The following is a 14,962-nucleotide window of genomic DNA, read 5'->3' as shown; positions in this document are numbered from 1 at the left end:
GAAAAGCTCAAGAGTAATAAAAAAAGTCCTTCCAAGGTTTCAAATCGGATCATTGGATGCAAAGTCCAAATTGCCAACCATTGCTCTATGGAGCCACCCATGCAGGAGACAGAGACATTGCTTCAGTAGTCTGGAAATGTAGACTGTTTTATTATGCTACAGGCAAAGATGAACATTGTGATATAACTTTTATATTCAGATAAACATTTGAATATTTAACACTTTTATAGAGAATATAGCTGAAAAGAATCAAATCACATTAAAGCTCTATCCACTATGACCATTCAAATGAGATATCTTTTTATCAATATAAGAGAAGGCCATCACTGATGCGCTCTCTTTTGTCTCAATGGAAAAGTCACTCTTGTGTGAGAGGGTTCCATGGTGTAATGGTTAGCACTCTGGACTCTGAATCCAGCGATCCGAGTTCAAATCTCGGTGGGACCTACTACAATTATGAGATTCACTGTTTAACTCACTTTTTAGAATTTGGTCTAGAAAAAACATAATATCAATGTTTTATACTGATGCGTATGAACGCATAAGTATGTATAGATGCATACATAGCTTTATCTGTCTAGATAGCTGTTAGACAATATGAACATATCAATTATTCATTAACATAAATATTGAAGCTGAACCTAGAAACTGTTCTTTCACATCCACATTGTAAACATGAGTTTATTTTCCTTTCTCATCTATATGGCCAGTAATGAGATAGTTGAGTTTTGCTGATTTCTTAGCTGACAACATGCTGGACTTACACAGTGCATTTCATTGTGAATGTCTTTAAAAGTGAATTTCAGATTCACACCTTTGACATGTCTTTCAAAAGATTCAACTTTTTTGGTTGTGGATTTACTGTTGAAAATCAGTGTGTAAAATCTTTGTACGTCTGAATTTCAAGATTATTATTCAAACTGCACATCTTCGGTCCCCGTAATACAAAGTTTGACTCCTCAAGTTTTGTTTTAATGAATGCTTTGCAATGAAAAAGTTCCTTGTTCCCCTTAACAATAACAGTAAGATTTTAAAAAGTAATGTCTTGCATCAGGCCCCTGTGATGAGTTTGAGAAACCAGAGTGAGTTTGTAAAATCTCTCATTATTTTGAGCCATTTAGTTTCCAGGTATTGTAAAATTTCTATTATTTGCTCACATCTAATAAACTTTTAGAGTATACTCAATAAATTAATTGTTCACCCTACCGGTATTAGATATGTGATATTAATGAATACACTTGAAAGAAAATGATTTGGTCAAGAGTCATAAAATGTTCCCACCGAGATTTGAACTCGGATCATTGGATTCAAAGTCCAAAGTGCTAACCATTACACCATGGAACCTCCCATGTGAAAGGAGCATAAACTGCTGCAGGAATGTGGAAATGTCACAGTTTTTAATATTCTACTGTCAAAGAGAAACTGAATTGGATTGCTTTCCTATTCTGGTAAACTTTTGCATATTGAACTATGTTGGGGAAGGATGTTGCCCAAAAGACTCAAATAACGTTATAACTCTGTTGAACAGTGGTTTTTATGTGAGATAATATTTTTCAATGAAAGATAAGTTGCCCCCTGAGGCAAATCTCTTCTGTCAAAATGGAAAGCTCACCCTGGTACGGGAGGGTGGATGGTGTCATGGTTAGCACTCTGGACTCTGAAAACAGGGATCTGAGTACAAATTTCAGTGGGACTTATCTGAACTTTACAATTTTCTTTTCCATTCAGTTCTTAGAAGTTTTATTTGGAACAACATCACATTTACTTATAAACATGTAAAAATCAACCTGTACATATGTATCTCTGTATATATAGCTATATGTCTCTGTTTATTTATAGGAAAATATAAACATATCGATTATAAAAATAAATATAATTAGTGGAGGTGAAAATCATGAACAGTTGTTGCCTCTCAGCATTTGAAACATGAGTTTCTACTTCTTTCTCTTTTATATGTCCTGAAATTGAGATAGTCACTTTTTACTCATTATTGATCCAACGATACAGTTTATGTATAGAAAGCATATCATATGATTTGTGAACAATGTTCAAAAATTAGAATTTGATCAGTACCTGTGATGCCTCCGACCAAAAGCTTATATTTTACGATTGGAGATCAACTGTTGTAAATCAGCATGAAACACATTTTCTTTTCACGATTTCCATACTAATATAAAACAACATTTTTACTAGCTGAATGAGATCATCATTTGGGTTCCTCTATGTTTGATTGAAGAAAACTTCTCATTCAAAATGTGCTATATTCGCCTTATCAATAGCGGGAAAGCTTAAAAAAGTGATGCTGTGAATCACCCATCTGAAATGCATTTGAGAAAATCAGAATATGATTTTATAATGGCTAACTACTTTGTGAAGAAATTTGATGTCAAAGTATTTTAAAGTTTGTATTGATGTAACTTGTTCAAGCTGATGGACATTTTGAAAGCATTCAATAATTGACTCTTTCAACCTACTGGTGTTGGATTTGAGCTATCAATGAACAAAGATGAAGAAATGGAAAAGCTCAAGAGTAATAAAAAAAGTCCTTCCAAGGTTTCAAATCGGATCATTGGATGCAAAGTCCAAATTGCCAACCATTGCTCTATGGAGCCACCCATGCAGGAGACAGAGACATTGCTTCAGTAGTCTGGAAATGTAGACTGTTTTATTATGCTACAGGCAAAGATGAACATTGTGATATAACTTTTATATTCAGATAAACATTTGAATATTTAACACTTTTATAGAGAATATAGCTGAAAAGAATCAAATCACATTAAAGCTCTATCCACTATGACCATTCAAATGAGATATCTTTTTATCAATATAAGAGAAGGCCATCACTGATGCGCTCTCTTTTGTCTCAATGGAAAAGTCACTCTTGTGTGAGAGGGTTCCATGGTGTAATGGTTAGCACTCTGGACTCTGAATCCAGCGATCCGAGTTCAAATCTCGGTGGGACCTACTACAATTATGAGATTCACTGTTTAACTCACTTTTTAGAATTTGGTCTAGAAAAAACATAATATCAATGTTTTATACTGATGCGTATGAACGCATAAGTATGTATAGATGCATACATAGCTTTATCCGTCTAGATAGCTGTTAGACAATATGAACATATCAATTATTCATTAACATAAATATTGAAGCTGAACCTAGAAACTGTTCTTTCACATCCACATTGTAAACATGAGTTTATTTTCCTTTCTCATCTATATGGCCAGTAATGAGATAGTTCATTTTTGCTGATTTCTTAGCTGACAACATGCTGGACTTACACAGTGCATTTCATTGTGAATGTCTTTAAAAGTGAATTTCAGATTCACACCTTTGACATGTCTTTCAAAAGATTCAACTTTTTTGGTTGTGGATTTACTGTTGAAAATCAGTGTGTAAAATCTTTGTACGTCTGAATTTCAAGATTATTATTCAAACTGCACATCTTCGGTCCCCGTAATACAAAGTTTGACTCCTCAAGTTTTGTTTTAATGAATGCTTTGCAATGAAAAAGTTCCTTGTTCGCCTTAACAATAACAGTAAGATTTTAAAAAGTAATGTCTTGCATCAGGCCCCTGTGATGAGTTTGAGAAACCAGAGTGAGTTTGTAAAATCTCTCATTATTTTGAGCCATTTAGTTTCCAGGTATTGTAAAATTTCTATTATTTGCTCACATCTAATAAACTTTTAGAGTATAATCAATAAATTAATTGTTCACCCTACCGGTATTAGATATGTGATATTAATGAATACACTTGAAAGAAAATGATTTGGTCAAGAGTCATAAAATGGTCCCACCGAGATTTGAACTCGGATCATTGGATTCAAAGTGCTAACCATTACACCATGGAACGGAGCATAAACTGCTGCAGGAATGTGGAAATGTCAAAGTTTTTAATATTCTACTGTCAAAGAGAAACTGAATTGGATTGCTTTCCTATTCTGGTAAACTTTTGCATATTGAACTATGTTGGGGAAGGATGTTGCCCAAAAGACTCAAATAACGTTATAACTCTGTTGAACAGTGGTTTTTATGTGAGATAATATTTTTCAATGAAAGATAAGTTGCCCCCTGAGGCAAATCTCTTCTGTCAAAATGGAAAGCTCACCCTGGTACGGGAGGGTGGATGGTGTCATGGTTAGCACTCTGGACTCTGAAAACAGGGATCTGAGTACAAATTTCAGTGGGACTTATCTGAACTTTACAATTTTCTTTTCCATTCAGTTCTTAGAAGTTTTATTTGGAACAACATCACATTTACTTATAAACATGTAAAAATCAACCTGTACATATGTATCTCTGTATATATAGCTATATGTCTCTGTATATTTATAGGAAAATATAAACATATCGATTATAAAAATAAATATAATTAGTGGAGGTGAAAATCATGAACAGTTGTTGCCTCTCAGCATTTGAAACATGAGTTTCTACTTCTTTCTCTTTTATATGTCCTGAAATTGAGATAGTCACTTTTTACTCATTATTGATCCAACAATACAGTTTATGTATAGAAAGCATATCATATGATTTGTGAACAATGTTCAAAAATTTGAATTTGATCAGTACCTGTGATGCCTCCGACCAAAAGCTTATATTTTACGATTGGAGATCAACTGTTGTAAATCAGCATGAAACACATTTTCTTTTCACGATTTCCATACTAATATAAAACAACATTTTTACTAGCTGAATGAGATCATCATTTGGGTTCCTCTATGTTTGATTGAAGAAAACTTCTCATTCAAAATGTGCTATATTCGCCTTATCAATAGCGGGAAAGCTTAAAAAAGTGATGCTGTGAATCACCCATCTGAAATGCGTTTGAGAAAATCAGAATATGATTTTATAATGGCTAACTACTTTGTGAAGAAATTTGATGTCAAAGTATTTTAAAGTTTGTATTGATGTAACTTGTTCAAGCTGATGGACATTTTGAAAGCATTCAATAATTGACTCTTTCAACCTACTGGTGTTGGATTTGAGCTATCAATGAACAAAGATGAAGAAATGGAAAAGCTCAAGAGTAATAAAAAAAGTCCCTCCAAGGTTTCAAATCGGATCATTGGATGCAAAGTCCAAATTGCCAACCATTGCTCTATGGAGCCACCCATGCAGGAGACAGAGACATTGCTTCAGTAGTCTGGAAATGTAGACTGTTTTATTATGCTACAGGCAAAGATGAACATTGTGATATAACTTTTATATTCAGATAAACATTTGAATAATTAACACTTTTATAGAGAATATAGCTGAAAAGAATCAAATCACATTAAAGCTCTATCCACTATGACCATTCAAATGAGATATCTTTTTATCAATATAAGAGAAGGCCATCACTGATGCGCTCTCTTTTGTCTCAATGGAAAAGTCACTCTTGTGTGAGAGGGTTCCATGGTGTAATGGTTAGCACTCTGGACTCTGAATCCAGCAATCCGAGTTCAAATCTCAGTGGGACCTACTACAATTATGAGATTCACTGTTTAACTCATTTTTTAGAATTTGGTCTAGAAAAAACATAATATCAATGTTTTATACTGATGCGTATGAACGCACAAGTATGTATAGATGCATACATAGCTTTATCCGTCTAGATAGCTGTTAGACAATATGAACATATCAATTATTCATTAACATAAATATTGAAGCTGAACCTAGAAACTGTTCTTTCACATCCACATTGTAAACATGAGTTTATTTTCCTTTCTCATCTATATGGCCAGTAATGAGATAGTTCAGTTTTGCTGATTTCTTAGCTGACAACATGCTGGACTTACACAGTGCATTTCATTGTGAATGTCTTTAAAAGTGAATTTCAGATTCACACCTTTGACATGTCTTTCAAAAGATTCAACTTTTTTGGTTGTGGATTTACTGTTGAAAATCAGTGTGTAAAATCTTTGTACGTCTGAATTTCAAGATTATTATTCAAACTGCACATCTTCGGTCCCCGTAATACAAAGTTTGACTCCACAAGTTTTGTTTTAATGAATGCTTTGCAATGAAAAAGTTCCTTGTTCCCCTTAACAATAACAGTAAGATTTTAAAAAGTAATGTCTTGCATCAGGCCCCTGTGATGAGTTTGAGAAACCGGAGTGAGTTTGTAAAATCTCTCATTATTTTGAGCCATTTAGTTTCCAGGTATTGTAAAATTTCTATTATTTGCTCACATCTAATAAACTTTTAGAGTATACTCAATAAATTAATTGTTCACCCTACCGGTATTAGATATGTGATATTAATGAATACACTTGAAAGAAAATGATTTGGTCAAGAGTCATAAAATGTTCCCACCGAGATTTGAACTCGGATCATTGGATTCAAAGTCCAAAGTGCTAACCATTACACCATGGAACCTCCCATGTGAAAGGAGCATAAACTGCTGCAGGAATGTGGAAATGTCAAAGTTTTTAATATTCTACTGTCAAAGAGAAACTGAATTGGATTGCTTTCCTATTCTGGTAAACTTTTGCATATTGAACTATGTTGGGGAAGGATGTTGCCCAAAAGACTCAAATAACGTTATAACTCTGTTGAACAGTGGTTTTTATGTGAGATAATATTTTTCAATGAAAGATAAGTTGCCCCCTGAGGCAAATCTCTTCTGTCAAAATGGAAAGCTCACCCTGGTACGGGAGGGTGGATGGTGTCATGGTTAGCACTCTGGACTCTGAAAACAGGGATCTGAGTACAAAGTTCAGTGGGACTTATCTGAACTTTACAATTTTCTTTTCCATTCAGTTCTTAGAAGTTTTATTTGGAACAACATCACATTTACTTATAAACATGTAAAAATCAACCTGTACATATGTATCTCTGTATATATAGCTATATGTCTCTGTATATTTATAGGAAAATATAAACATATAGATTATAACAATAAATATAATTAGTGGAGGTGAAAATCATGAACAGTTGTTGCCTCTCAGCATTTGAAACATGAGTTTCTACTTCTTTCTCTTTTATATGTCCTGAAATTGAGATAGTCACTTTTTACTCTGTATTGATCCAACAATACAGTTTATGTATATAAAGCATATCATATGATTTGTGAACAATGTTCAAAAATTAGAATTTGATCAGTAGTTTGTTCTCCTTTCACATGGGAGGTTCCATGGTGTAATGGTTAGCACTTTGGACTTTAAATCCAATGATCCGAGTTCAAATCTCGGTGGAACCATTTTATGACTCTTTACCAAATCATTTTCTTTCAAGTGTATTCATTAATATCACATATCTAATACCGGTAGGGTGAACAATTAATTTATTGATTATACTCTAAAAGTTTATTAGATGTGAGCAAATAATAGAAATTTTACAATACCTGAAAACTAAATGGCTCAAAATAATGAGAGATTTTACAAACTCACTCTGGTTTCTCAAACTCATCACAGGGGCCTGATGCAAGACATTGCTTTTTAAAATCTTTCTGTTATTGATAAGGGGAACAAGGAACTTTTTAATTGCAAAGCATTCATTAAAACAAAACTTGAGGAGTAAAATTTTGTATTACGGGGACCGAAGATGTGCAGTTTGAATAATAATCTTGAAATTCAGACGTACAAAGATTTTACACACTGATTTTCAACAGTAAATCCACAACCAAAAAAGTTGAATCTTTTGAAAGACATGTCAAAGGTGTGAATCTGAAATTCACTTTTAAAGACATTCACAATGAAATGCACTGAGTAAGTCCAGCATGTTGTCAGCTAAGAAATCAGCAAAAATGAACTATCTCATTACTGGCCATATAGATGAGAAAGGAAAATAAACTCATGTTTACAATGTGGATGTGAAAGAACAGTTTCTAGGTTCAGCTTCAATATTTATGTTTATGAATAATTGATATGTTCATATTGTCTAACAGCTATCTAGACGGATAAAGCTATGTATCCATCTATACATACTTATGCGTTCATACGCATCAGTATAAAACATTGATATTATGTTTTTTCTAGATCAAATTCTAAAAAATGGGTTAAACAGTGAATCTCATAATTGTAGTAGGTCCCACCGAGATTTGAACTCGGATCGCTGGATTCAGAGTCCAGGGTGCTAACCATTACACCATGGAACCCTCTCACACAAGAGTGACTTTTCCATTGAGACAAAAGAGAGCGCATCATTGCGGGCCTTTTCTTCTATTGATAAAAAGATATCTCAGTTGAATGGTCATAGTGTACAGAGCTTTAATGTGATTTGATTCTTTTCAGCTACATTCTCTATAAAAGTGTTAAGTATTCAAATGTTTATCAGAATATAAAAGTTATATCACAATGTTCATCTTTGCCTGTAGCATAATAAAACAGTCTACATTTCCAGACTACTGAAGCAATGCCTCTGTCTCCCGCATGGGTGTCTCCATAGAGCAATGGTTGGCACTTTGGACTTTGCATCCAATGATCCGATTCGAAACCTTGGAGGGACTTTTTTTATTACTCTTGAGCTTTTCCATTTCTTCATGTTTGTTCATTGATAGCTCAAATCCAACACCAGTAGGTTGAAAGAGTCAATTATTGAATGCTTTCAAAATGTCCATCAGCTCGAACAAGTTACATCAATACAAACTTTATCATACTTTGACATCAAATTTCTACACAAAGTAGTTAGCCTTTATAAAATCATATCCTGATTTTCTCAAACGTATTTCTGACGGGTGATGCACAGCATCACTTTTTTAAGCTTTCCTGCTATTGATAAGGCGAAAATAGCACATTTTGAATGAAAAGTATTCTTCAATCAAACCTAGAGGAACCCAAATGATGATATCATTCAGCTAGTAAAAATGTTGTTTGTATATTAGTATGGAAATCGTGAAAAGAAAATGCTTTTCATGCTGATTGTCAACAGTTTATCTCCAATCGTAAAATATAAGCTTTTGGTCGGAGGCATCACAGGTACTGATCTAACTTTCATTTTTGAAGATTATTCACAAATCATATGATATGCTTTGTATACATAAACTGTATTGTTGGATCAATACTGAGTAAAAAGTGACTATCTCAATTTCAGGACATATAAAAGAGAAAGAAGTAGAAACTCATGTTTCAAATGCTGAGAGGCAACAACTGTTCATGATTTTCACCTCCACTAATTATATTTATTTTTATAATCTATATGTTTATTTTTTTCCTATAAATATACAGAGACATATAGCTATATATACAGAGATATATACGTACAGGTTGATTTTTACATGTTTATAAGTAAATGTGATGTTGTTCCAAATAAAACTTCTAAGAAGTGAAGGGAAAAGAAAATTGTAAAGTTCAAATAAGTCCCACAGAAATTTGTACTCAGATCCCGGTTTTCAGAGTCCAGAGTGCTAACCATGACACCATCCACCCTCCTGTACCAGGGTGAGCTTTTCATTTTGACAGAAGAGATTTGCCTCAGGGGGCAGATTATCCTTCAGTGCAAAATATTATGTCACATAAAAAGCACTGTTCAACAGAGTTATAACGTTATTTGAGTCTTTTGGGCAACATCCTTCCCCAACATAGTTCAATATGCAAAAGTTTACCAGAATAAGAAAGCAATCCAATTCAGTTTCTCTTTGACTGTAGAATATTAAAAACTTTGACATTTCCACATTCCTGCAGCAGTTTATGCTCCTTTCACATGGGAGGTTCCATGGTGTAATGGTTTTGCACTTTGGACTTTGAATCCAATGATCCGAGTTCAAATCTCGGTGGGACCATTTTATGACTCTTGACCAAATCATTTTCTTTCAAGTGTATTCATTAATATCACATATCTAATACCGGTAGGGTGAACAATTAATTTATTGATTATTCTCTAAAAGTTTATTAGATGTGAGCAAATAATAGAAATTTTACAATACCTGAAAACTAAATGGCTCAAAATAATGAGAGATTTTACAAACTCACTCTGGTTTCTCAAACTCATCACAGGGGCCTGATGCAAGACATTGCTTTTTAAAATCTTTCTGTTATTGATAAGGGGAACAAGGAACTTTTTAATTGCAAAGCATTCATTAAAACAAAACTTGAGGAGACAAACTTTGCATGACGGGGACCGAAGATGTGCAGTTTGAATAATAATCTTGAAATTCAGACGTACAAAGATTTTACACACTGATTTTCAACACTAAATCCACAACCAAAAAAGTTGAATCTTTTGAAAGACATGTCTAAGGTGTGAATCTGAAATTCACTTTCAAAGAAATTCACAATGAAATGCACTGTGTAAGTCCAGCATGTTTTCAGCTAAGAAATCAGCAAAAATGAACTATCTCATTACTGGCCATATAGATGAGAAAGGAAAATAAACTCATGTTTACAATGTGGATGTGAAAGAACAGTTTCTAGGTTCAGCTTCAATATTTATGTTTATGAATAATTGATATGTTCATATTGTCTAACAGATATCTAGACGGATAAAGCTATGTATCCATATATACATACTTATGCGTTCATACGCATCAGTATAAAACATTGATATTATGTTTTTTCTAGATCAAATTCTAAAAAATGGGTTAAACAGTGAATCTCATAATTGTAGTAGGTCCCACCGAGATTTGAACTCGGATCGCTGGATTCAGAGTCCAGAGTGCTAACCATTACACCATGGAACCCTCTCACACAAGAGTGACTTTTCCATTGAGACAAAAGAGAGCGCATCATTGCGGGCCTTTTCTTCTATTGATAAAAAGATATCTCAGTTGAATGGTCATAGTGTACAGAGCTTTAATGTGATTTGATTCTTTTCAGCTACATTCTCTATAAAAGTGTTAAGTATTCAAATGTTTATCAGAATATAAAAGTTATATCACAATGTTCATCTTTGCCTGTAGCATAATAAAACAGCACTGCCCTATTTCCTGAAACACGACCCCCTACATGACCCCCTACACTTCCCGAACACCACTGCACTGCTCTACACCCTGAAACACCAGACAGCACGACCCCCAACACTGCCCGAACACCACTGAACAGCCGTAAACCCTGAAACACCAGCCCCAGCACAACCCCTTACACTGCCCGAACACCACTGCATTGCCCTAAACCCTGAAACACCAGCCCCAGAATGACCCCCTATACTGCCGAAACACCACTGCATTGCCCTAAACCCTGAAACATCACCTCCAGCAAGACCCCCTACACTGCCCAAAAAACACTGCCCTAAACCCTGAAACACCACCACCCAGCACGACCCCCTACAATGTCAGAACACCACTGTACTGCCCAAACCCTGAAACACCACCCCCTGCATGACCCCCTACACTGCCCGAACACCACTGCACTGCCCTAAACCCTGAAACACCACCCCCAGCACGACCCCCTACACTGCCCGAACATCAGTGCAATGCTCTAAACCCTGAAACACCACCCCCAGCACGACCCCTTACACTGTGCGAACACCACTGCACTGCCCTAAACCATGAAACACCAGCCAGCACGACACCCTACACTGCCCGAATACCAATGCACTGCCCTAAACCCTGAAACACCAGCCCCAGCATGACCCCCTACACTGCCCGAACACCACTGCCCCAAACCCTGAAACACCAACCCCTGCAACACCCCCTTACACTGCTCAAACACCACTGCACTGCCCTAAACCCTGAAACACCACCCCCAGCACGACCCCTTACTCTGCGTGAACACCACTGCACTGCCCTAAACCCTGAAACACCACCCCAGCACGACCCCCTACTGTGCCCGAACACCACAGCTCTGCCCAAAACCCTGAAACACCAGCCCCAGAATGACCCCCTACACTGCCCAAACACCACTGCATTGCCCTAAACCCTGAAACATCACCTCCAACAAGACCCCCTACACTGTCCGAAAACCACTGCCCTAAACCCTGAAACACCACCACCCAGCACGACCCCCTACAATGCCCGAACACTACTGTACTGCCCAAACCCTGAAAGACCATCCCCTGCATGACCCCCTACACTGCCCGAACACCACTGCACTGCCCAAAACCATGAAACACCACCACCAGCACGACCCCCGACACTGCCCGAACATCAGTGCAATGCCCTAAACCCTGAAACACCACCCCAGCATGACCCCTTACACTGCGCGAACACCACTGCACTGCCCTAAACCCTGAAACACCAGCCAGCACGACACCCTACACTGCCCGACTACCACTGCACTGCCCTAAACCCTGAAACACCAGATAGCATGACCCCAACCCTGCCCGAACACCACTGCACTGCCCTAAACCCTGAAACACCATAACAGCTCAACCCCCTTCACTGCCCGAACACAACTGCACTGCCCTAAACCCTGAAAAACCACCCCAGCACGACCCTCTACACTGCCCGAACACCACTGTACTGCCCAAACCCTGAAACACCACCCCCTGCATGACCCACTACACGGCCCGAACACCACTGCATTGCCCTAAACCCTGAAATACCAGCCCCAGCATGATCCCCTATACTGCCTGTTAGAAATGGGATTTTTGGTTGGCTAGGGCTTGCGCCAAAGCCAGGCAGAAACCACCACTCTAGTCAGGGCAAGGAAGGTACACGCCAAAGATAACCCCTGCTCACCCCCTTGGTAGCTTGGCACGAGCAGTCAGGCTTATCTCTGAGGCGATGTGTAAAGCGTTTGCGCGCGCACCCAGCAACAACACCCAAGGCCCACCACAAAGGAAACTCCACACAAGGTATTCTATAAAAAAAAATAGCCTTTGTATTATACAAAACACATTAGATAAGAACACACACTCTACAATGTGCCAACAGGCACGGGCAGAATTTACAAGGGATTATATGTACCGGGGACAGGGCCACATGGACCACTGTCAGGAATTAGCACTCTTAGAACATAGCACTTAGAACATAAAATTACAATTGCACAAAATAACATATGTAGCACACAACCAGTAACTACTGGTATCAGATAAGTACCACCTACGCAACCCTAACCACCTTAGGAAAATATTGCGCAGGGAATCAGGACCTCACTCGCACCACCTGTACTAGGGAGAAAACACCCACCTAAGTATCACAATATCTGTAGGGGTAAACGCACATTACACAGGATGCATCACATTCAGAGGTGTAGGAAAGGAAAACACATGATGCATAAAATACATTCAGAGGTGCAGGACAAGAATAGCGCCAAACTCACATTAGCCACAACCTGTGGCCGTCCCTAGGCCAACTGGCCTTGAAGGGGCAAGGACGCCCTACGTCCAGCAGAGTCAGGGGCCTAAACGGAGCAGCTGCCCACAAAGTGCTGGGCAGCTGTAGGACAAGGATGGGGCCAACGCTGGAGCCTGGCAGGCTCTGTCCATGGACTGTCCCCTGAGCCCCTCTGGGCTCTGAACGATAAAGAAATGCCCCCGTTAGAGCCTCACGGCTCAATAAACAAATGTGCCCCTAAAATGTGGTGGGAGCCTTGTGGACTCTAAGCAACCAATGCGCCATCGTTGGAGTCCCTCTGGACTCGGAAATACTGCCCCCAACCGTTGGAGTCCCACGCGGGGGACTCGTGAGCCTCGCAGGCTCTATAAACAAAGGTGCCCACGGGTTGGAGCCTCACAGGCTCTATTGAACTGCCCCCGGTCGTGGGAGCGGTCCGCTGCCTTCCGGGGCCGCTCTGGGTGCAAAAGAAATGCCCCCGACGTTGGAGCTTTCTCGGGGCTCTACGCCACTTATCAGCGCTGCGCGGGGCTGGGGAGAAGCCTGCGTGGACGCCCCCCCTCTTACCGGCTCTCTCCGCGTTGTCTTGGCACTCGTGATCTCCCGGGCTGACGCTGCTCCGCTTCTCGGAAGCTCCCCAGGGTCAAGGTGCAGGGTTGCTGGCCAGCCAATGACAGCACGGCCCTTCGTGGTGAGCCCCCAGGCTCAGGAACGCCTCCTCCAATGGCAGCGCGGCCCCGGCGACGAGCCTCCAGGCTCAGGAGCACATCAACCAATGGCAGCGCGGCCCTTTACACGGAAGCTCCCGGGCCGGCGGCGGTGATTATTTCGGGACCCAGACTTTCGCCAGCATAACACGGGGTAGGCTCCCGTTATCCCTGCATAAAAGTCCCTGGCGGGGTGGGCACCCGCTGGGGTATAAGAATGTCACAAAGTCCCTGGCGGGGTGGGCACCCGCTAGGGATATGACAACAGCACACAATGTGGGGTAGGCTCCCGGGTCGCTCTCCCTGCTCGGGGGAATCCAATGCGCGGCTCGGGCCGCGGCGGTGATTTTAACTTCACAAGAGGGGTGAGCTCCCTCGCAATAAGCAACCTACGGCGGGGTGGGCACCCGCCGTAGGAAAATAATTAAATAAGCGGGGTAGGCACCCGCAAGCTCCACAATGCGGGGTGGGCACCCGCTTTAGAACACGGCCGAAAAGCGGGGAATCCCACGCCGGGGTTCCCTCGCTAAATATTGCAGCTCGGTGCTGCTGGGGCCACAGAGAGAGCGCTCCTAGCGCTATAAGGCAGAGAAAAGCGCTCCCAGGCGCTTAGGGGTGAAATAACCAACAAATCCAGCAAAGTCCTTAGTAAGGTGGGCAGAGGGCAAGGCTGGGCCAGGGGCCAGCTCACTGGGCCCTCCAGGCAGGAAGGCAGTCCAAAGTGGCGGTTCCTCCTGGCCTCCAGCAGCAGCAGCCCCCTCGGGATCCTGGAAGTGAACAGTTTCTGTGGGGACACAGCCCCATTTTTATACAGTAAAAACCCTTTGTTCTGGGTTCAGGCTGAGGGGGAAAACCAGTCGCAGCTGGTTGGGGAGCACCCTTGATGTGCTCAGCCCCTCACTCTATTCACTGGCAGGGCTAGGGTCGTCAGTCGCACCACAGGGGGCGGAGCCAGCATTGTGTGGGGAAAACCCTGCCCTATTCAGGACCCAGGTGTACTCCTCCCACCCATCTAGCTGCTGATCTCCCCATTCACCACTGGGTGACTCATCCTGACTCTGGGGAATCCCTAGCCCGTCACATGACCTCAACCAGCCAATCACGCGACAAGGCACACATTTT

At 40.0% G+C, this 14,962-nt stretch overlaps 4 non-coding genes across 4 annotated transcripts; 2 read left to right on the top strand and 2 right to left on the bottom strand.

Moving 5' to 3' along the window:
- The first annotated feature begins 375 nt into the window (after positions 1–375).
- Positions 376–447, top strand: TRNAQ-CUG (transfer RNA glutamine (anticodon CUG)). Its single transcript has one exon. It is a non-coding gene; the product is annotated as a tRNA-Gln (tRNA).
- A 2,445-nt stretch (positions 448–2,892) lies between these two features.
- On the top strand, positions 2,893–2,964 carry TRNAQ-CUG (transfer RNA glutamine (anticodon CUG)). Its single transcript has one exon. It is a non-coding gene; the product is annotated as a tRNA-Gln (tRNA).
- Positions 2,965–8,006: 5,042 nt separating this feature from the next.
- Positions 8,007–8,078, bottom strand: TRNAQ-CUG (transfer RNA glutamine (anticodon CUG)). The gene has a single exon. It is a non-coding gene; the product is annotated as a tRNA-Gln (tRNA).
- Positions 8,079–10,526: 2,448 nt separating this feature from the next.
- Positions 10,527–10,598, bottom strand: TRNAQ-CUG (transfer RNA glutamine (anticodon CUG)). The gene has a single exon. It is a non-coding gene; the product is annotated as a tRNA-Gln (tRNA).
- Between the last annotated feature and the right edge of the window lie 4,364 nt (positions 10,599–14,962).

The sequence above is a fragment of the Triturus cristatus genome, chromosome 5_2 (genome assembly GCF_964204655.1).
Source record: "Triturus cristatus chromosome 5_2, aTriCri1.1, whole genome shotgun sequence".
NCBI lineage: Eukaryota > Metazoa > Chordata > Amphibia > Caudata > Salamandridae > Triturus > Triturus cristatus.
The sequence above is the reverse complement of the archived record's forward strand: the minus strand, read 5'-3'. Positions and strand labels throughout refer to the sequence as shown.